Source organism: Rutilus rutilus (genome assembly GCF_951802725.1).
Source record: "Rutilus rutilus genome assembly, chromosome: 24".
NCBI classification, from domain to species: Eukaryota; Metazoa; Chordata; class Actinopteri; order Cypriniformes; family Leuciscidae; genus Rutilus; species Rutilus rutilus.
Window position 1 is genome coordinate 14,476,878 of NC_140228.1, and position 23,839 is coordinate 14,500,716.

Here is a 23,839-nt window from a genome sequence, read left to right on the forward strand (position 1 = left end):
TTCAACTCGCACTTAGTAACTCCAAAGTAAGGGACTTAGGCCCTGTTTACACCTGGTGTTATGATGTGTTTTGGTCGAATCGAATCATAAATAGACGAGGGAGACGCATACCACCTGGTATTTTAATGTCTCTTTTGTCCACTTTCAACCATTTCTGTCCTGATTTATTTGATGGGAGGCTGTGTGGCGGGAGTAAATATATGGGCTTTTTCTGATCTTTCAATCTATTGGATAAAATAAGCTCACGCAATTTACATATAAATGCACCCAGAGAAGACGGAACAACATACGGAGAGCAGCAGCTTTCGTTTCTGCTCTGACAGCCGCAAGGTCCTGCCGAACGCTGTGAGTGTGTTAGAAATCAGGAATGGTGAGAGAACATTGTGCTTGGAACGTTTTTCGTCATTTTGAAACAAAGTTTAAATCTGGCTAGCACGGTTCCCGCAATGTTTAAACGTTAGGTCAGTAAGCAGAGAGTAGACAGTCTTTTGTGGCTGTTCGAACACGGACCACATGAGCGTTTACACTACGAAAGCAATCCTGCCGAATGCGTTTTCGACTACCTCTGAAAGTGGTCGAAAGCTCAAAACGTTTTAGACCCTGTTTTCACCTGTATTTTGCATCGCCCACTTGTGATCTGATCGCCCAAAATGCATTTTAATATCAGTTGTAAACAGGGCCTTAGTTGCTGTACCTCAAATGACAAAGCGTGATCACGTGGCTTTACATGTTGTCAAATGGGCTGGAAATCACAAACTTGAGGCTAGCAAAGCCATGCACTGTCTAGTGCATGTTAATTTGAGTCTAGTCAAGTCAAGTCATCTTCATTTATATAGCGCTTTTAACAATGTAGATTGTTTCAAAGCAGCTTTAACAGAGATAAACGTATAACTTAAGGTAACAGAGATTGTTTTGGCTTTATAGCGGTTAAGTTATTTTCCAGCTAAAGTTAGTTTTGACTGATTTGCTTCCGTCGCAACGATCATTTGTTATTAAATTAGGGGCCGCTAAGACGACACCATTCTCTCTACAAAGACTTTAAACGCGAACCTGTGAGAAACGCTGATGCGCATTAAGAATTGGTTCTATAGATATGTGCGTTTGAATATATGTGCGCAGGTTTGTAATTCCCTACAAACCAAGCCTAAACAAAGTACTGGTCTTTCCTTATGAATTTTGATACAGAATTTTATTTTATTTTGTTACTTCGGGGTAGGTACGCGAGACGAATTTTCCCGACAACGCTTCATCTGTAGAGTGGGAAAGGGATCCTCCATAGGGATTCTAGCAAAGACTGTGGCTACCTGAAAGCTGAAAATGTACTGGGGCGCTTAGGAATCGAATTCCAGACTGTTTTTGGGCGGGGTAAGTGGGTGCATAGAGGGCTCTGTCAGCAGGTCCCAGTCAGAGCATTTCTGTCCTAGTGTGAAATGGTACACTTCCAGAATGTGGGGCATGTACAGACAGAATCTATGCAGAAAAAACGACAATGAGAATACCCATCCCTGACCCTATCTGTCACTCTGCTATAGATACGAGTGGGATGTTGAGTGGGAAAAATCTATTTGTCATCCATCCCTTCAGCCACACAGACACACGCAGAAATGCAACCTGTAATTTGTACTCTGATGCTCACTTCGCCAGCGCTTGAGGCGTGAATGCGTGTGGCTTTGCTGTTTTTTTTTGAAGCGTGCGATCACATCATTTGTAACGTAATTAACTTTGAGTGTACTGCCATTTTTCTGACACCTGTACTTACAGGTCACGCCCCATCCACCGACTGTATGATCTTTTCAAAATCACAGGATTCATTTTCAAAAGCCGTGCAGCCAAATATTCACATGCATTTATGAATCCACAGTCAGCAGGCCAAACCTAAAACGCTGAGTGCCAGAGACAAACATGCCATATGTAAATTAGCCTGAGCAGAATTCTGCTATGCCCTCTGGGAACCTCAGCTGGCCAGTCTTTTTCTAATGAAAGCCTGTTTCAACCTAAGAGTAAAAAAAATCTAGTAGTATGTATATAAATGTATATACAATACAATTTTAAATAAGAAAAGTTACATTGAGAGATAATCAAAGTCACATAAGAAAATAAGTTAACAATTGTGAGACTGTTGAAAGTCGCAAAAGAAAAAGTCAGAACTATGATCATTGTAATTTCGGAAAAAGTCTACATTTTTAAGTTGCAATCGTGAGATGTAAAGACGCAATTGTGAGAAAGTTGCAATCACAAGAGAAAGTATGAGAAATAGTTGCAATTATGACAAAAAGTAGCAATAATGAACAAGTAATATTTTGAGATAGTCGCGAGTCAATTGCAATTCCAAAAAGTGTAAAATCTGAAAATCGCAATTAAGCGGTTAAGTCAATATTTTCCTTTATTTTTTTCCTTTGAGATAGAAACAGGTATTCATACTGGTCCTGGAACAGATAAATAAAATGGAAGCTGCCGGGTTTTTTTGTATCATAAAAGAGTGTCACTCAACTAAAAACAACATTTTGGCTAAATGAATTAAGAGGAAAAAAACAAATGCAATTTCCCTACTCTTGATCTACGTCTAATTTCTTCTCTGCCACATCGATCACACCATGGCAACCAAACAGGAAAACCACAGAACCACTTCATTTGGATGGTACGACTCTCCAGTGGCTTGCCTGTTGGGCTTTGGCGAGACAAACCCAAAGCAATGAAAGGTTTATAGGCATTCCACTCAAGAGCAAGCCACAGCAGAGGTCAGACTCATATCCCCATGGTAAAGACAAGAAAGAGACATGAAAGCAAATCAAAGTCGTTCAGCAACAGAGTACGTTTGAGTCTGGATACGTTGTATGCTTAGCTGTCACGTCCAAAAGAGGCCTTTAAGGACCTACTCAATTCATTCTTGCAGAAGTTGAATAAAAATATTAAGCAAGAAGGGTGGGAGGTTACATTTTTGAAAGCATTGCATGCTGTCTTTTATTAGGTGAGCTGTCGGCAAAACTGCCTGCCTTTTCTTGCCAAAGGTCAATGATGACTGGCTGAGTTACCTTAATTATCATGACACCAAGGGATTCAAGTAGTCAGCGCCTAACTCTAGAATGCCTCTCTGAATTAAGAAGGGTATTATTGTAAAAACACAATAAGTGGAGAGACCATTGCCAGAACCACTGAGAACCTCTAGATACTGTCTGAAGTTGCCTCAAAATCATTTCAAGTGCCTTAAAACCTTTCCTTTATGGTGGAGTTAGAGGAACCACTAGTCGCCACATGTTTTTGAAAGAACAGCTATATTTGCCTAGAGATTCTCCTAATGGTTCTTACAATGTGGCAACCTGACAAACTCAAGTGTTCTCAAGTATCTTTGCATTTTACAGTTGATTCGCCTACCGTGACCCTGATGCAATAGAGTGATGCTCTTCAAACACTTGGGGGCGCTATTGAGAGCGCCATCTGTGGCAGTGTTTCCCATGAGTCTGTTGTTCCTAGATCAGAAAGCATCATCCAAACATCACGACCCCCCCCCTCCCCCTTCTATGAAGAGAGATCAATAACATGCACAGTGAAATTATAAACCGTGTACCCAAAGCATAGGACTAAGAGCCACAGATAAGAGAGACAACATCATGCCGAAGCATTGTCAACTCTCAATTACAGCCTTGATATCACCCACCCTTCCCTTTTAAATTACCACCTCACTTCCTGCAGGAACACTATTATTAAGCAGAGATAAACAGATACTACACAGTGTGGCTCAATTTCCTCTCTCACTACCCATCTAAACAAGACTTTTAATGTCCATGTGGTGGGAATGGCTGGTGCTCCTCAGAGTATCCTGGGAACAGCTGGCACCGGTGGCCACCTCCACATGCTGCCATTTTTCCAGCACTTGACAGAAAGGATCGTACATATGGGCTGTTAAATGTCCAGCACCCTGGCAACTGTGATTTGTTTGACAGAACAGCAGTGAATATGCGCAACTAGTTAAAGGCAAAGAGGCATTTTATAAACGGCACAAGAGCCATGCGGTACAGCGGCACATGCGTTCCCGCTGCTTTTGATTTGAGTTGGTAAGTGAACACGAATGGCAGGGGTTCAAATACTTAACACATGTCCAAAGCTTCAGGAAAACTGAGAATACATACAGGATATTAGATCATAGAGTTTGAATGGTTATTGACAGTTAGACAAAGATTCTCTCTCTCACTCTCACACACACATGCACGCGCACACACACACACACACAGCTTAGAGTTCATGCTCTCTCGTGGTCCCACTCTCACGGTACAGCTGATCCCCGGTCTAACTCTCCAAAAGACCGAACAGCTACTGAAACAATATTAGTGTTGGCAGACCCAAATCTATAACTGCAAATTATTCACAACAGCTGCAGCAACTGTTTAGACTGACACAAAACCACAACAATCTCTCAAAGATGCTGGGATCAAGATCATATATCCGTTTAGCCAAATCTGAAAATGATGTCATTATTTACTCACCCTTGTGTCATTCCAAACATGTTTGCATCTTCTTATATGGAAAACAAATATGAAATATTTCTCCTTTTGTGTTCCAATGAAGAAAGTGAATAGGCTGTCAAGCTCCAAAATTTTCATCCGTTCATTACACAAAGCTATCATACAGTGTCTATTATTCAGAAGAGCAACATTTTATGGTGTTGTATTGTGATTTTGAAGCTCGACACCCCAGATCTTTCACTTTCATTAAGATAAAGAGGGGCCATGCAGGACATTCAACATTTCCTTTCACATTCCACAAAAGATATTCATACACGTTTGAAATAACATTTGAGTAACCGACATTTTCCTTTTTGACAGTACCATTCACTTTTAAAAACAGTGCACAAAAATGAGAAGCAGGCCTGTATCTTTAAAACTAATTGCACTTAGAGAAAGTGATTGATGAAGAACTGTAACTGACAAGTTTACGACATGGCTCTGTTCGCAGAGAACGAACAGGTCAATGGTATTGTCTGCTTTCAAACTTAACCAAGGGTTTGAGACCATAAACAGTCTTTAGTTCAGATCTCCTCAAAGATCTCAGAGCTAAAACACCTAATTACATATGGCTCGTGTTAAAGAAATGTAATGAAAAACAGTTTTTGGCGACTAATGCAACCCATCAAGATTAATTTAGCAAGGTCATTTTTAACCTCACATTAAATCAAATCCACTTGTGCATTAAATTGGTTCAGCGAAAGGTAATGTCTGCATAAGCGTCATCTCTCAAATGATTTTTCAAACACTAATGAAGTCACAGCCAACAAAAATTAGCTAATAAGGCATAACTGTACATCTACAGAAACGAAAACACACTGAACGAAAAGAAACAAGTTTCTCAAATCACGTCCCTTCATAATCCTGCAGTCGTCACTGGTAATGACTGCCCTCATTGTAAAATCTCAACACTAGTGCTGATGTATTTGTGGTTTTCTTAAATGAATTTCAGTGTGTGAGTGAGTGATGTTGACATGGCTGATTAATGTGTGTAAATAAACATCATTCACACAGCTCTGTCTTTGTGGCATTCCTGGCATCATTCTTCTGCCCCCCTTTGCCCTTACAGCTGTACAGTCCCCTCAGCAAACACCTCACGCTGTATACATGCCCGGCAGCAACATATTAATGCTAGACATCTAGTTCTTCATTGGCAGTTCTGCCTTTTTTTGGTTTACTGGAGTTGAGTGAAACTTGTGGCATGATTTCTTTAGAGGCACCCCGCCATTTGCATATGTTGCAACCTGGTCCAGGGGATGTTCTTAACACCACATTTCTTCATTATGAAAACAGTGTCAGCTTAATGCAGGACAGAGCTTATTTAAACAACTGATGCAAAATTGAATGGATTAAACTTGTTTGCCGGCAACATGTGCAGGGATCAGTCTGAAAAATAGTTTGTGCAGCAAAGGTCTAGCTTTCACTTCAAATCAAATTTATGTGAATGCATAACTGGCACAGTCTAAAGGTCATGATTTTTAGTGAGATGTTCCCTTCAACTTTTCAGCATGACAGAAATGGCAATTAAATCAAGGTTTGCAAAAGGGTATGTCATTTTCATGTAGTGAAAATCCAATTACATGGTTCATTAAAACTTGCATAACATGCAAAAAGACGTCTCGTCAGTCAGAAACAATCTCTCATTCAGAAATACCCCTCTTTAAAAAATCCCAAACCTGACAGCAGTTCAGCTTCACACAAGAGAACCACCTGAAACAGCCAAAAACATTTAATACAGATGAACTAAAAATTCCAGACCCTCCAAGGAAAAACAAACTAGTTGGAGAGAGTGAGAATAAGAAGTGTTAGTACCTGGATATCAGTCTTGTTCATGGAGTTGATCTTTCTCTCGCTGTGGGTTGTTCGCTCTTGAGCTCCTCAGAGTGTTTGTGGGGACCACACTGCTCCTGGAAGACAACCTTCCTCCTCTAATCTGTTCTCCAATGTGATGACACACACTAACCCCAACCATCTGTTGAAACACGTCCTCCAGCACTCAGCACAGTGGTGCGTCAAGACAAACTACCCAGTCCAATCAGAGAGGGTACTGGGTGGCTCTTCCCAGGCTGGAGGCAGGGACAAGGACATAAGGGAAACACTAGTCAGAGATGTCTAAAAACTCCAGCCACGGTAACCTGAGATTTAGAGAGAGAGAGGGAGGAGAGGAGAAGAGGAGGGAGGGGATTGAGAATGCGAGTGAGGGAGGGAGGGCAGCACGTCTATGAACATTTATGTTGCCACTTGTAGTTCACAGGAATCCCATAGAAGCAGCCTGGGGTTCCTCAAATCTCACTCACACATATAGTTGAAATGCAGTGCCTCTAAAGCATGGATGGGGGAAAAAAAAATAACTCCACAAAAGAGTATGGTCAGTTAAAGAAAGAACAACTTGTACAGACCACAATGCACTGCTGTTTGAACTACACTGTTACATCTGCCCAACTCACACCTCCCTGTTATAAATCTTCAGCTGTCTCGGCAGCATTCCTGTCCTTAGCAATCTACTGCCTTAAGTTAAGCGAGAAAGAGATTTTCCAGAGATAAGAGACTGAGCCAGGATCATTAGCGCCATTTAGTTTCATTTATTTTAGCTACTGTCATTTGTAATGCTGTGTGGGATTTAAATAGCTTCACTGTAATTTATTTGAAGACAGGCTAAATATTCAATGTTAATAGCATACTTTCCATTGAATTTAACTTCAGTGAAGCATTTGCCTTACGGTCAATGGCAGAGGAATGTCCAAGAAAATAAAATAATAAATACAATGTGCCATTCCTAAAAATGTAATTTTTTTGAAAAACTTTCAACCAAAGTCTTAACAAAAGTTTAAATTTAACGGACTCAAATGTTGGGTTGGTGTAACCAAGAAAAAGGTGTAACACTTTGGATACACATTTTAACCAATATATAAAAAAGAAAGTTTCAGAAAGTTTTCATTCATAATAATTGAATGAATTACATTGACATTGTAATATTTGACCTAACCTTGTCCTGAAAAAAAAAAAAAAAAAAAAAAAAACTTATAATAAAGCTTTTTTTCTTCATTATATCAGGACAGTAAGACAACCCTGACATTTTTTTTTTTTTTTTACTTTTAAAAAAAGTATTTTTTATAAAGTAAATTAATTCCAAAATCACCTTGTATGTAGGTATGCATTGCAATTTTAATACCTTGTGATTATTTATTGGATAAAAAAAGAAAAGAAAATTCATGCCACTAATACTCAAGAAAAACAGTCTGATTTGTGGGGCACTGACAATTGAAAGCCAATCATTTCTCATTCTCATGTTAGAAGGTCAATAGAAAGTGGCTTTTCTTTCATGAAACTTCAGCTCAATAAACATGCTAACCCTGGTTCTGTGCTATCTTAGCAACTGAGTTCATCAGTTGAGGAAATGAAAACAAAGGCTGCTAAGTGACCTATTAGCATTCTTTAAAGCTGCTTTCACACCTGGTAAAAGTTTCAGTTATCCCAGACCAAACTCAAACACTGATCAATCTTCACTTGTGACAAACCCCTCAAAAGCCCCAAATCAAACAAACACTGTGACCACGTCATCACGTACCCTATTCAGGCAGCCAAAGAGAAGACTAGCACGTCTTATACTTTAATTCTACATCTGTGTCGTCTTTCATGTGCTAATGGGTGTCAATCTGGGAGAGATACTTGACTGGTGACAGTTTCAGGAGAGGCTGTAAGGGAAGATAAGAACCAGCGGACGACAAAACAGCATAGCACAGCATATCTAATGGAAAGAACAGAGTGACTCAGGTTTGATACCGCCACACAGGTTTTTTCCTTCTACTCGTTTTTAAAGGGTTTCCAATGTAACAGGACACAAATTTCCAGCAAATGCATTCAACACATCTTAATTCCATTTGCATGCAGTTGTGTGACTCGCTCTGATCCATTTTCCGGCCAGCGTGTTCAGCGGAACTACTGGGTGAAAACAGATACTTCCAACATTTTAGCAGGATTCTCATTTTCACTGCTGTTTAAATGCGCAGGATATTAGATTAAGAGCAACAAAGGCTATTTTCATTAGGGGCATGAAAACCCCCGGTCTTGGTTCACATGAGGTTTGGAAAAAGGGGAAAGGGGAATGAGATGAGGGCTTCAGGGGAAGAGCTCAAATTAGATTGACTGAATTCACAAAGTGTGACCCCACCCCCTTACAACTACACACTTAGTACATGCCGCACCTCAAACCCCAAAGCCAGCCCCCCAACCCCCACTATTTCTAAAAGCCTTTGAGGAAGAGAAGTGGCAAACAATCCCATTTAGTGGACTCACTGATCACTGACAAGAAATGTCTCTTATTGTACCAGTAGGTATGGTCTTTTGTTAATCCAAAACAAGGTTTCCCACATTTTTGTCAGCTAAAACCCCTCTGCCCAAGACTAAAATAAACCCATCGTAGATCTCAAGGGAATTGCAAGTATCTTTCAAAATATAAATGACAACATCTTTTAGAAAAATTTAATTTAATGAATTTGTCAGAGTCATAGCGTCGTGAGCAAGCGCTCTGAAATACAGTGAAGCAGTGCTTCGAAAGTCATGAGTTTGAGTCCTCTCTGCTCCCCCCAAAATTTCTTTTTACCCTTGCACTGTCATCGAAATAAAGACAAAGACATTTAATTTATTTATGTCAAAAAAAAAACCCTAGGTTTGAAATGGGATCTTTTTTTAAGTCAGTTTAATGCAATTTAAGTTGAAATGACTTGATTGCAATTAATTTAAGGCAGCAACTTTTTTTTATAGTGTAGTACAAAAACAATTATTCAAATAAATAATTTAACAAAACTCGTCTAAGAAAAAAGAAATGGTTGGTACGTGAAGGAGTGAGTGAAAAAAAATCCTTAAAGATCTTTGAGCCTACGTGTTTGAGGCCTCTAGGACACTATGAACTGTTCTTGTGTCAGTTAAGCCTAAAGACCCTGCAGGAGGTCACTTAGGCTGTGCAGAGCAAAACCAAAAAAAGTCCCCCTCCCAACACACAAAAGAGGGACACAGAATTAACCCCTGCAAGGGCCCTCTCCCATCTACAAGCCTAAATGAGCCTCACAGGTGCAGCGAGAACCTTGTGCATGTGTATATCAGCTAGAGGGGGCCTACTTGGTTCATTTATCTCATTCATTATGCTTGGATGAGATTTGGTGTCTTTGGGCCAAGGGGAGAGAGAGAGAGAGAGCGTGAACAGACTCTAAACATAAATGACATTTGTGGTGTTGTCTTCCACGGTCTCGAGTGCCAAAAGCACGCGTGCAATGCAGTCGCACTCTGGATCAAAGACTTTATAGAGTCAGCTGCCTAATGCTTTGACCTCAAGCATGCTCTGATCTCAGCAAATAAGCCCATCACTATCCTGAAATATCCACATCTTTATCACCAACGTATATGAAACGGCTAAGCTTAGGTGTCAAACACAGAACACATCCCAAAGGGAAGACCATTTTCACTTTGGATGCACCAAAACTCAAAAGCTATTCAGAAACATCATTGAATGCCATTCATCAGACTAGGACATCACTCAGATCAAACAGTAAACCAGTAGGCTAATTGCAAACTAATTGCACCGCTTTGATTTCCCAGACAACTGTCACCATTGTCAGCACCGTTCTTTGAGATTCAACATCAAAGCCGATTGCTAGTTAACGTAATTATCAGTATACAGGCAAATGTCATGTGTCACTGGCTCTAATCAACCAATAACTATGGGGTGGAACCTCAATTATTGAAACTTAAACCAAAGTAATTTCACCCTATTACTACAAACTGTGTTTACACACTGTCAAAATGACATTAAACCACTATTTGCATATCTGTCTCAAATTTTTTTTTACAGAGAGCGGAGGGGGATTCATGCCTCACTGGAACCAAATAATTACCAATAACAGACCTGCTAATGTAAGGAAACTTCTCCAGAGAGCTATCACATGTAATAGCAGTTAAACTGCTTAGCTAAGACTTACTTTTATTTCTTGACAAAACATTTCTGTGCTTCAGATCAGGGGAAGCTAACTTCAAGCTAATTGCCCACACATGTCCTAGACTGACCGCTCCGCGGATGGCTCCTTTTGCCAGAAAAATTAAGAGCGTTGTCAAGTACTTTCTTGGACGAAAGTAACTATAAATGCCTCCAGATCCCAAGCAATAACCATTTTCAGCTTTAAGCTGAAACAACTGTCGGAAGAGAGTGTTACTTTAGCTGTTAGGCTACATGGCTGCCATGTGCAATCAGGGAACGAGCGCACAGGCTGCTTATTGACTAACACTTCAAACGGTGTATTGGTTTCATAGGCCCTCATTGCCCATCGAGCTTGAAACCGAATATAGAAGTCATTTCCTCTGTAGTCTTTATCAGAACCATCATCTAGATCCACAATATGGGCCCCTCAGTCAAGCTGGGCCAGAAAACATCTGCATGGTTAAGTACATTAGCATTTCTGAAACATTATTGCAGCCAAGACATGTACAGAAGTTCATAACATGATTTTACTCAAATCACATTGGTAATTCATTAAACTAAATGACCTATTGAAGTTATTTTCTATAAAAGAACGGCTATAAATGACTATAAATTCCAAACCATAACGTACTTTAGTTTGAAGTAAAGGCAATTAACCTTTATCTCTGCAACATTCTCCCTACTACTTTGCTGTCGGGTTCTGGTTAGGTTGATTCACTTTCAAACCCAGGTTGTCTTGACCATTGTTTTGACGAACAACGACATTGATGTATTGGGTGAAAGGGACAGGGTATTGTCCAGACTGTCCTGGTGTTTGTATGCCCCTAGCATGCTTAGTGGCACTCAAGAATCCCAAGATCCCTCGAATCCCTCAGGCTCTGTCACTGCTCAGCACTCAAGAAACAGTAAAGCACAGTGTGGCATGACAGCATGTGTAAATTATTAGCCCATGGGAGCCCCACATGTAAGAATAAAGCGATACTAATCTTGCATACATAGCAGATGGGAAGCAGCTGCAAGAGAGACAAAGATTCTGCAACATTCTTCCACTGCAGAAAAGGCACCTCAAGCAAGGGTCATTAGTGTGAACCACTATCTCCACTGGAACAGGCTTTGAATTGGTGCATTGTCAGAGTAAAGGGCGGAAGACAGAAAAGTATTCCTCCAGGACAAGAAAACTCCCACCATCTAAGACTCTAGGAATGAGACAACATGAAAACTAGGTCAAATTCATAAACATTTTTACATGTCACCATAAACAACAATGAACAGTCGCAAAATCAATGTCATGAAGAATGTGCTGAATTTAAAGGCCAACGAGATACCAAGGAATCTATAAAAAAAAGGCAATTCTCGCAAGATAAAGCACATTACATGGTATAATTTAATTTCAGCCCGGGACTGAGTCATTCTAATTAAGCTCACTTGAATGTAAAATGTCTGAAGCCAGCACAAACTGAGCACATATGACACAAAAAAGAATTGAGAGACAAAGGGAAATATAAACCCTTTTTATTAAATCATACATTAGCAGGTTATCAGGCCTGACACCAGGCTAATGGAATTTCCTTTATTATTATTTTTTCTTTCTGAATTTTCCTATCCTGCCAACCTTCCTCCACCAGAAAAGACTTTTGGCACCTCATGAAAAGTAGGAGTTGCAGACCTTCATGCCCATTTTTGTGTCTCAATTTATGGAAATAATATAAATGTATTCATCTAATACTATGATGTAGCATAATACATGTAATTCATTTGTTTACAATGCAAATTTATACTCAGAGTACAAATTTTGCTTTAGATAAAAGATTATTATTTTTTTTTTAAAGCAGCTACATTACCTCATACAGGCCTTAACAACATCCCATTCCTAGACTACATCTGATTCTTAAACAGTTAAAGGAAAAGGTCAGCGCAGAGGTCACTGATGTAAATGGACATCATGGATTGAGCAATTACAGATTCACTATAAAAGGCTTTGAGTCTCTGTTGCTAACTCTACTAACTGCAAGCACACTCTCTCCATTTAAAATTGTGGATTCATATGAAAAATGGTTTATAAAGTTCACAAGCATTTGCACGTGTTCTGGATATTTTGCATGAGAGCCTTTTGCATTCACTTATTCAATTATTAGTGAATGAGACGCAATGAATTCCACATTCACCCCAAACATAAGTGCCTTCTGGGTTATTTGGTGAACTTAATTTGAACTTTCACTCACCCTACACAGAAACCACACTAAACTTTTAAAGTTTCCAAAACTGTATAAAATCTGATATTTCTATCTTTAGGGATCACTAGATCCTGGCTACTTCCTCTCGCTTTCTCATCCCAGGCAAATAATGCCCTACGTCCGGAAGCATGGTTTAATCCTCTCAGACCCAGAAGTGAAAAGAAGGAACAAGACAGAAAAGGCAAATCCTCATGTGAGGAGGCCCCGTCCGCACTTCGACATCCTCAAATGGCTGGTTGAGTATAATCCCTAAAAGCATGCCGCAAGCAGGTCATTGACAGAGAATTAATGTTTGGTGTGTGTGTGTGAGGTGGATAGTTGTCTAGATAACGGTCACCCCCCGCACAACCTTAGAGGTTGCTTAGGGCAGTGATAAGAAGATTGTAAATGGATGGCTAAATGCTTCTGGACAGCTGAAGAGCAAAAGGACAGTTCAGGACTAAAGATGGGATAAAAGGTGAAACGTTTGATGACAAACCAAAACTAATGTTTCAATTTTCCAATTAAAGGCCATATTTAGTTAAATAGTTGCTGTAAAAAGTGCAAAGAAATTAACTTTAAATTCTCAATTTTTTTATTTAAATTCACTATTTAACTTAAAAATATTTTTTGTATTTATTTATTATAAATATAAAAAATATATATTTATATATATATATATATATATATATATATTTTTTATATTTATAATTATTATATTTATCATTATTTATTATATTTAAAGTGAATTTCTTTAATAGACTGTCTAGATAAACTGTCTGCATCAAATATCAACCAGAAGTACCTTTGTTTGGACATGTGACGACAAATGAATGTTCAGCTACACTGGATATTCCGAATAAGGTCTTTACATGACCCAAAATTTAAATAATTACATTGTGAAATTGGCCACCTTTTTTTTAATGCATAATTACAGCAGTTTATCAGTATATGGGCTAAGCATAAATGATTCACAATGCTATAAATCTTGACATGTAATATATTATGCAGATTTGGACCTCACACACATACAATGCACAAACAATTCATTGTCATACAAGTGCATTGCTCTTTGTGCAGAACCATGAGTGGTGGGAGAAGATGGAAGTGGCTGTGGCTTTTTAATTCTAATTTCAGCCTTCGAGTAGAGGAAGCGACAAGGGTCCGGCGAATTGTGATTGGCATGAGAGTAGGAAGCTCTTTAAATTTAGCCTCTTTTTTTAGAGGAGGAAATAATTACCACGGCGCATTGCCGCTAAACAACAACAGCTCAAGCACTGGGCTTTATCACATCACTATAGTTATTTATAATGTTTAGGAGTCCTCTCTTCTTATGAACATGAGGGAGCATTCGTATGAAAATAGATGCGGTAAGTGCCAGCAAAGCCCTCCAACGTTCTGCCTTTCACCCCTCTCACAGCGCTCACACCTGGCTGTTTATGAAGGGGCAGTTGAAAGGGGACATTATGGCCCTGTGCTACAATAGAGGACGTCTGTGCCCAGGCCTCTCAGAGAATGGATGCAGCTGCCACGCTGAGAATGACCACGTTTAAAGGTCCTCGTCGTCACAGTGTGTGTGCGTGCCTGTGTGTGAGATAGCATTAAATGATGGTGAGGGGGTTGGTCAGCTCAAAGACTCATGGAAAAATGTGTTTAGTTAAGAAAATGAAAGTACTGGGAACTAAAGTACTGTAGTACTGTAATTAAAGATTAAACAAATAAATATATCGAAAATAAAATTAAGATAAACAAAGAAACAAACAAACTTTGGTATATTACTTGCATGTTTTTAACAAAAACAAATATTTAATTTATTTGTAACATGCAAGTTAAAAAGCAAAGATATCAAAGTTTATTTGTTTATCTTAAAGATCAATAACATTAAATTAATAGATAGATAAATATTTATTTGTTAAATCTATTACATTGTATTTCTTTAAAACATGTTAAATATTGTATTTAATTATCTTGCATGTTTTAAAGAAATACAATTTCAATAAATGTAAATTGATTAAACAAATAATTAAATAATTAATAGAACATAGAAAAATAAATAAAATGAATAAACAGATAAGATAAACAAAGAAAAACTTTGCTATTTAATATTTAACTTGCATGTTTTAAATAAATAAACATCTTTATTTATTAATTTGTTTGTTTGTTCATTTATTTAAAACAAAGTATTGCAGTAGAAAATAAATCAATATATAAATAGAAAAAAAATGCTATCACTGATTTTTATATATATAAATAAAAATACGTTTAAAAAAAAAGCTAAACTGAATTTGAGATCTAAAAAAAAATAAAAAAAAATAAAAAAAATAATAATAATATAAAGCCACAAAGATCACCACGGAATATCTAAATGGTCCATTTTCTTTCCTACTCGGCACTTTTACTACCAAATGTGAACTGCAATGCTGTGACCAGCAGCGGTCATCTTTTAGGACATTGAAACAGATCACATGGGCTTGCCCTACAACAGGTGCAAATTCCAGTAATACCTCTGTGTTTGGGAGTATTGTGCTTTTATCGGAGCCAGTTGCACATGGCGGATAACCGGCCTTGATTCAGAACTGGTATAACTCTCTCTTCAGTTTCAAAAACACACAAGATCTGTCTGTTTCCCCCATAATAATTCACAGCCTAATGTTAGGACTGTGAGGCCAGGGCTATATTTAGCCTTTGTGCATGTGTGTCCATCTACAAGCAGGAAGCCCACTACATCTTAAAAGGCGCTGGTGGGGCTCTGCTGTCATCTCGGTGCTAATTGGGTGCCCATTTAAACAAAAGGCAATAAACAAGGACCAGAGAGGAACCTCTTGACAGCCATAAAAAAGCCAGTTTGTGAGAGGAATCCTATTCTAATCTCCAAATGACAGCCACTTTCCCCCACAAGCAGCTAAGAAAAGTCCACCATTTAAGGAACGAGAGCTTGACATGGATCAGGTTCATCTCAGCACGACTACTGTTCATAGAGCTTCCTCTGAAATCAACCATGAATTTGTGCAGATTTGGGGGTTACATTAACATATGACGTAAAATCTGTTATGCAGCCTGAACCACAATTGCATAATGTACCCATAATAAAATCTATTCGCTCCACACTAAATCTTTTATAGTTGTCATAACCATCCGGTATTCCTCTCTGGAGTTTATTTACTCAAATTTCCTCCAAATTATGCACTGTTATCTTTAATATACTATTAAAGTTTGTTAATATTTTGAATTAGGTTTGATGTTTGATATTTTGCGTTTTCATTTTAATTTTAGTTATGTTTGTCACTTTTTATTTTATATATATATATATATATATATATATATATATATATATATATATATATATATAGTTTAGTTAATGTAGATCTTATTTCAAATGAAAATTTTGATGGTTTTAGTTTTAGTTAATGATAATAACATTGATTAGCACAGCATGCAAAAACAGTGAATGGCAGTGTGACTCTTCCAGCCAGATGGGCAGTCCAAGAAAAACCTCCCGCTAGTGGGTGATCTGGCTTTCGCACCACTGGTGTGAGAGCATTCTTTGGAACAAAACAACTAATAATCTCATTAGGCCACATAATTTCCTCTGGTACACATTCTTTGACCAAATGGCAGAATACAACTTGCAGAGTCAAAAGAGAAAGAAAGGGAAGGACCGTGGAAGTGTAAGCTAAAAAAAAAAAAAGAAGAGGTTATACTTTTCAGCTGTGCAAGTGAATGAAATGTAAACAGTGCTTTAGGGAACAGCTTTAGATCTTAGCAAACATTGCTGAGGCTCTCTGTTCCACTTTGTAACCCTACTGGCTGGCAGGGAGCTCAGCCTCTTGTCAAGCACCAATCTTTTGTAGTGCTCCCCTGACACTCAGCCAAGCTTCTTTCTCAGGATGTGCTTGCATATGCATGAAGGAAGGACCGGCCGGCCGGCCTCACCCCCGCCACTAGAAGCCAAAACTCTGCACTCTATCCTGGACGGAAATACATTTCACTGCCTTATTAGCAGTTCCTGAGCTCCTCACATGATAATTTGAAGAATAGTTCTCAACATCAAACCCAGAACCATCCCCATCCACTGTCTTGGAACGCCTACCCACATTTCAGACCAGAAAACAAGAGAAGTAAATAAAAGAATACTTGTTATACAATCCCACTTCCTCTTAAAAGAGATCTTGATGGCCTGTGTTCTCTGCAAAACGGTGAAAACAGATCAGTCTAGTTTATTCACCCCTCCTTTCCTCTCCTGCCGACTATCATCCTTGTTTACTTTCTTTCTCAGTTATAGATAGCAGCCAGCCAGAACGCTTGATTTCCAGGTGATTTCCTCCAGCCGATGTGGAGTGCTGATTCAGATCCTGCATGTTTAGACAGTGCTGAGGACTGAATGGAGGCTGGGGATATAGTCCAGACCTAAATTGGCAATGGTTTTCTCCATGACAAAAAACTAAAATTCCCCTTCTCTCTATATTGGACATTGATACACCACAGAATTAGTTAGAAAAATTATCATGTCATCATTTACTCACCCTCATTTTGATCCAAACCTGTATGACTTTCTTTTTTCCTGTGGAACCCTAAAAGAAAAACATCTTTGTGCAAACAGTTTTTTGACCCCTTTGATTTTCACTGTATGGACAAAAACAGCTGAAATATTATTCAGAACATCTTTTGTGTTCCACAGAAGAAAGGTTCAGAAAAACAGTAAATTACCATTTTCATTTTGGGCAAACTATTCATTTAGTCTAAAAGCAGGATGGCCATCATCTGCAATTCTTTGTCAATCCCAACATGGGATTTCAGAGCACTGAGCTCACAAATCCAAAGAGACTTTACACATTAAACAATTACAACGAGCTACAAGTCTCTCTCACTCATATAGTTAGCTGTGCTGTCTTATCCTTTTCTAATCATTCAACAGTCATTTGGTGAACTTTAATTGAACTTTAACTTACTGAAGAGTGTCTGTGTTGGTTTCCAGTTTCCAGTGACACAATGCCAATTTAGGCCTGTACTCTTCTCCATGCCTTCATTCAGGCCTAGGTAATGGTTTCTTCCATGACAAAATAATAAAATTCCCCTTCTCTCCACATTGGACATTGATACACCACAGAATTAAGAGAAAAACATTTTGAAATCCATCAACTGCGGCTTGTTGTCCATCCTAGTCATGGAACCTGAGATTTGTGTTTATGCTGTGCTCTGCTAAGGATGGAAAAAGGGCATCAGTATTCATCTTCATGGCAACTAAACCCTGAAAAGGTTGATCCATTTGAGAAGTTTGTCTCTTAAAAAGAAAAAATGAAGAACTGTTTCCCTCTTATCTGTAAGAACACTCAAAAAAAAAATTGAATTCAAAAGTCAAGAAAAGCTTGGTATTTCATTCTTACACAAGCCTTTTGACCTGCGTTAGATGAGTGCAAAAGCATCTGGAAATGTCCTGCATGACCTTCAGGTCATAGCACCGCTAGCACTGTTAGGCATCATCAAGCAGGTTTACATCTTCAGAGCTGCTTTTTCACAGAACACACACCAAGGCTCCCACAAGGGTTAATAAGTTGTTGAAGCCAAGAATAAGATTTTCTTTGCCACCCACGTGGATCAGAATTCTAAGCTAAGACAACAATATGACTCTTAGCCCTTTCATATCTCAGTATAATGCAGCTCATACTTTTTGTACCTTACATCCTGTTTGCTGAAGACTACAGAAAGACTCACCCATCCCTGTGAATTCATCAGTTTAAGTTCTCATCTTTTCTGTTATTGCAACATATCAGTTACTGTAATTATTTGCACATTGGTTACACTGAACACTGTGTACTTGACAATATTTCCCCAGCAGCATAAAGTATTAGCTGTTCCTCTTGATTCTACACGCACACGCAATACAAAATAATAAAATGGAAACAAGGATAAATTAAACATTTTAAATGTACACCGACTTAAGATTAAAATGCATATAAGAAAAGATCCTATTAAAATCACATTTTACTTAGGAGTTGTAATACAGCAGGTAAACCTAATTGAACTATAGATATTTTAGGGCATTATAAAATTTTTGATTTAGTTCAATAGTCTCACTAATGGTTTCTACTTACTGTAGTTTTGCCCATTTGAATTTGTTCACTAAAATGTTTCATACTTAGCAAAATTTTAATCTGGAATCATTGTCAGATTAGTGAATGAATTGTTATTTTGCATCTTTTAATTGTATCAGATGAACCGGTTCACCTAACCATTGTGAATTATTTATTCATGAATTGGACTCAAAGTAATTGTATACAGTCAAATAATCCTCAATTAACCCACAAACTTCAAGAACAGTGACAATGCAGAAATGCATGCATGCTGGCAAATCTTGAGCAAATAATCTACATTGTTCAATATGAAATCAGTCAGACAGCTTTTATGGTAGTTGGCACATTTGAGGGAATAATAATGATCTAACATGTTATGTAGATTGAAAGCAATTCAAATTTAAATGTCTATTTGTGCTTCAAAATGCCCTGTATGCTGGATAAATATAACTGCTTTATTTCAGCAGCTGCATGAGACATTTGACCAAATATTCTGCTTATATTAAACTCAGTACATGTAAATGCCATTCTGTTTATTAATTCAAGCTGTGAGTGCACCGTGGGATTCGGGTTTTTATGAAAGGTTTAGATTCACAGGTTGTGTACACAGTCGATAACACTCTGATTTACCAAGTGTTTTCCTAAGCAGCCATGTAATCCTCTCTACATCAGCCGTGTGGCTCAGCAAAGCCTCTGCAGTCGAGTAACTCTAAAAGCCAGTGGATCCCTCTTGCTTATGGAATCAGATGTGAAGTAGCCATGGCACTAGACAACCCCTCCCAAACATTTTTTTTTTAAATGACATTTCAAAGAGGAATATACATCTAAAATGGCACATTAGTGACCACCCAGATTTTAGACTGGATTACTTGTGTGAACGTTTTCTTGTAGGACCCAAACAATTCCCTTCACTCTCAGTTAAAACCAGAGCCAGCTGGCTTCACATCACCACACTGCCAAGACCGTATGGCGCTGACAGCAGGCCAAGTTCCACACTAGCGTTTCTCCTTCAACCCTTTTAGACAACACAACCTTATGGAGAAAATCATCTCCAAACACCTTGCCAACATTGTCCCCAGCCAACGCGATCCAGACCAAATACTGGATCCAACTTCCTGCTCCTACGTCATCCATTTGCAAGCGTGAGGCCTTTCCTGTGATTTGGATCTCCCATGAAGAGTCCTATGCAGTTTTATGCCAAAGCATGAACCAGTCGAACTGAGACATGCGTTGAACTGCTGTTGACTGAAAAGGCCAATATACTCAACCCTTCACAGGTTTTAGAAAAAAAAACAAAAAACACAAGAACGTGGTGGGGCTGCATCCAAGCCAAGCTGGTGAACTCAATTGTCATGTGCATGCAACATTAAACAAGGGGGACATCTGGAAAGGAGTATAATGATCATTAATAGAGCTATAAGTAGAACTGCATGTGCCCTCAAAATGGTGCAGAGCCCAAACAAGGTGTTTTGCATAGCGCGGTGGCGTCTCAGTGCCATTTTTTTGTTCTCCAATAAAAGTCAGTGGGTTTTTATTATAGAATGAGATCACCGGAGATGTGAAAAGAACAGTTGCCCTTTGACCTTGCATGTGTGTAGCAACATATGCTCTTAGATAAGTCAAGTTGGTGTGAACTCTCACATCCATCTAGGCTCTTATCTGTCAAGGCTTAGCTTTACATTGCAGCTGAGTCTGAACAAAGACAAATAGGCTCAGTTATGGCTCAACGAAAAGGTCTACTTAAATGCCTAAAAACAATAAAAAACTCGTCATTTACTTTTATTCATTACATTCACATTGTTCCAAACCTGTATGATTGATAAAATACCTCCTTGTCCATACATTGCATGTCAAAGGGACCCAATTTCGTTTTGAACCCTATTGACTTCCATTGAATGTACAAAGATATTCTTTAAAAGATCTTTTATTTTCTACAGAATTACCTTCTTTTTTTTTTTTACCATTCCTTAAGCGTAGAGAACATTGGAAATATGGGTGGATTTAAATGGAAGTAATGAAAAAGCTTAACTTACCCATGTTAGATGTGATCTCACTTGGAGACTAAAGGCTATCTTACCATTCAATACCACCTCAGGACACCAGCTTCATCTTCAGGACTTGACCATACAAACTAATGATAGTTATTTTCTTCTCTGCAGTCGAAAGAGTTTAACAAATACTTTAAAGGGATAGTTCTGTTTTATCATCACTTACTCACCCTCAAGTTGTTCCAACCCTGTATGAGTTTCTTTCTTCTGTTGAACACAAAAGAAGATATTTTGAAGAATGTTGGTAATCAGACATTTGACGGTAGCCATTGACTTCCATATACTGTCAACTTTCTGGTTACCAATTCTTTCAAATATATATTGTGTTCAACAGAATAAACTCATACAGGTTTGGAACAACGTGAGGGTAAGAAAATTATGACAGACCTTACATTTATGGGTGAACTATCCCTTTAAACTGCCTCCCTTGTTTTGTGTTTGCTCCTTGCTTGAAGCCATAAGACGTATTAAAATGCATGAGGTTCTCCTTGCCATTTAAAACAGAGCTGATTCTGCTCGCAAAGACCACGATTGCACACACATGGCAACGAGTGGACCCCCAGAGACTGAATGTCATTGTTTATGACTGGGAAAGCAAAATATCCTCTGGCGGTATTTGGCTAGGGACCTGCAGTGCTGACCTAAATTGGGGCATTAACGAGAATTAGCACTTAGGTGACTTACAGAAACAACCCCAGACTTGGTTCAGTGAGGGTCACTGCAGGTGACGGAGATGGAGACTTAAGCTGTATGGAGAACCGCTGCTTTTTTTTTTTTTTTTGAAAAAGAAAAAGAAAAAAAAGAAAAGGTTTGCTCTGTTCAACAGACCATACAGAATGAACATTTAGGCAAAGCCGAGGGTAAACAGAGAAGAATCTCCTCATCGGGAATGCCAGAACAAATGAAGGACAAAGAGCCTTCTGAAAAAGGAAGACACACATAGCCTTCTCATCATGTTCTTGCCCCTTTGTTGGTCCAAGTACTAAAGCTGTTGGGTCAAAACTAAATGTATTTAACCTCTGGAGAGGTCAGATGAGTTTTTCATCAACATTCCCAACAAGGCTTTGACAGCAAGACACCATAAAAACCATTACCGCCCGTTAGTTTCCATTATTTCAGTTATTTACTTTGTGAAAAATAAATTCGAGGTATTCATTTCAGTATCAATGTCAAGAAGTTTTTGGTGATGAAGCAACAGGATGCCTGCAAATTCTCCTGGTGTGGACCTAATCAAGAAATCAACACATACCAGTCATAATTTACAAGTTTGTTCTGGCCACTGGTTGTCAGTAGGAAAGCAAAGAGATCTAGAGATGACTGAATCTCAGTTTAAAGAGAAAATAACCTCAGGGACAACAGTTTAAAAGGGAGGGGTCTTGTTCATGAGAAGGAAATGGGAATAAGTGTTAAGAACAGTTACTTGCGTGCTTCATATTGCTACATTTTAGTAACAGTGACCTTTAACAGCAAACCACCGACACTGGTTCTCACGCACACATACGCAAACTTAATTCTCTCACACCACGACACGACTTCATCCATCAGTTGGTGCACAGATGTGCGATTTCCCACCATGTGTATTTTAGTAAACAGTACAATAAATAGCAGCCTCGAATTGGCACAATGTCTGGTTCAAATCATTGAGAGGTGGCCGAGCTTGTCTTCTCTAGAGATTTAGATGGTATCAAGCTAAACGAACTAGCATGGAAAACCCTCTGTGGGCCACATCAATCCTCTTTCGGCCCTCTTGCAGTCTGGGACAGCAGCGGTCTGGAGGTGTTGTGGGCTCAAGCTATGAAGTGTGAAAGGAAAAAGGATGTCAAACAGACAAGGTCTTCATTAATCAACCCTTCCTCAACGCCTGTCTAGAAGGCTTGTTGATAGTATGCTGCGTAAAAAAAGACCACTATTTTTAACAGAACGTCACACGGAGCTCATATTTTCCAACATACCATTAGTCTGTCAAAGCCGCAACTTAGCCATTGTTATTTCTAAAGGAGGCTGTCAGGAGAAGTTCTACATTGTTATGACCTCATGCATGTCTGCTTTGAGCTCATTTTCAGCTCCTGCCATGTACACAGAAAAAAAATAAAATAAATTGTTCGTTTTGTTTATAAAATAAATGATAAATAAATTAAAAAAAAATATATAATTTAAAAAGTCAATTTTATTTGTAATACATTTAAAAAAAATAAATGAATTAAATAAAACAATTTTTTTTTAAGTCATAATTGTTTATAATAAATAAATTCTGTTAATAAAATAAAAATGTATAGAATTTAATAATAATAATAATAATAATAATAATAATAATAATAATTATTATTATTATTATTGTGATTATTATCATTATTATTGTGATTATTATCATCATCAACAATAATAATAAATTGTATATTATTTTGATTATTAATAAATAAAGTTACTTCCAGATAGAATTGCCGAATTGCAAAGTCAAGATGAAAGCAATGAAAGTCAGGGCAATGAAAAACCTTTTCAGGGTTCATGTCTTGCCTTTTCCCTGGAATGTTTGCTCTAGGCTTCTACAGGGAGATCCCTCAATGGATCCAACACTCACAAGACTCTCACAAGATAAGATAAGCCAGAATTTAACACTGCCCATCAGAGGCCCTACAGGATACATGGGTATAGATATCAGTGTTAAGAAAATAGACTGTCTGAGCGATTTGTAATTGGACTGATAAATCTGACATTTTAAAACTAGGGAGGCAGACATTTCCCTTCACTAGGCACTTCTCTAGCAGTGTCCGGCCCCTTTACTGACCAGAGGGTCAGTTGGCTTGTCAAGTGATGATGTATAGCGTTTAAGTATTGGACACCTTTCCCTTCAGCCTGAGGAGATTTCCATCCTCAGACAACCATGTTGTGTTTGTTGTTAATAGATAGAGAGCTCTCCTGGAGCATCACAATGCAAACAATGGGGCTCGTCAGTGGCTTCCTTTTACAAGTGACAAACAGCATTGATTTATAAAAGGCATGCAGTCACTAGACTAGCCGCTTAATTGACAGAAGTATG

The 23,839-nt window shown here is 38.4% G+C and overlaps 1 protein-coding gene across 11 annotated transcripts in view; it reads right to left on the bottom strand.

Moving 5' to 3' along the window:
- The window catches only part of sulf1 (sulfatase 1), a gene marked incomplete at its 3' end in the record, with an annotated part of 87,122 nt that overhangs the window by 34,529 nt on the left and 28,754 nt on the right, over positions 1-23,839 (bottom strand). For 7 of the 11 annotated variants that reach the window (XM_084398185.1, XM_084398188.1, XM_084398186.1 and 4 more), the window contains exon 1: positions 6,312-6,497. The exons of the other annotated variants lie outside the window; for them this stretch is intronic. Of the gene's footprint in view, positions 1-6,311; positions 6,498-23,839 lie in introns of those variants that run through there. 11 annotated transcript variants of the gene reach the window in all.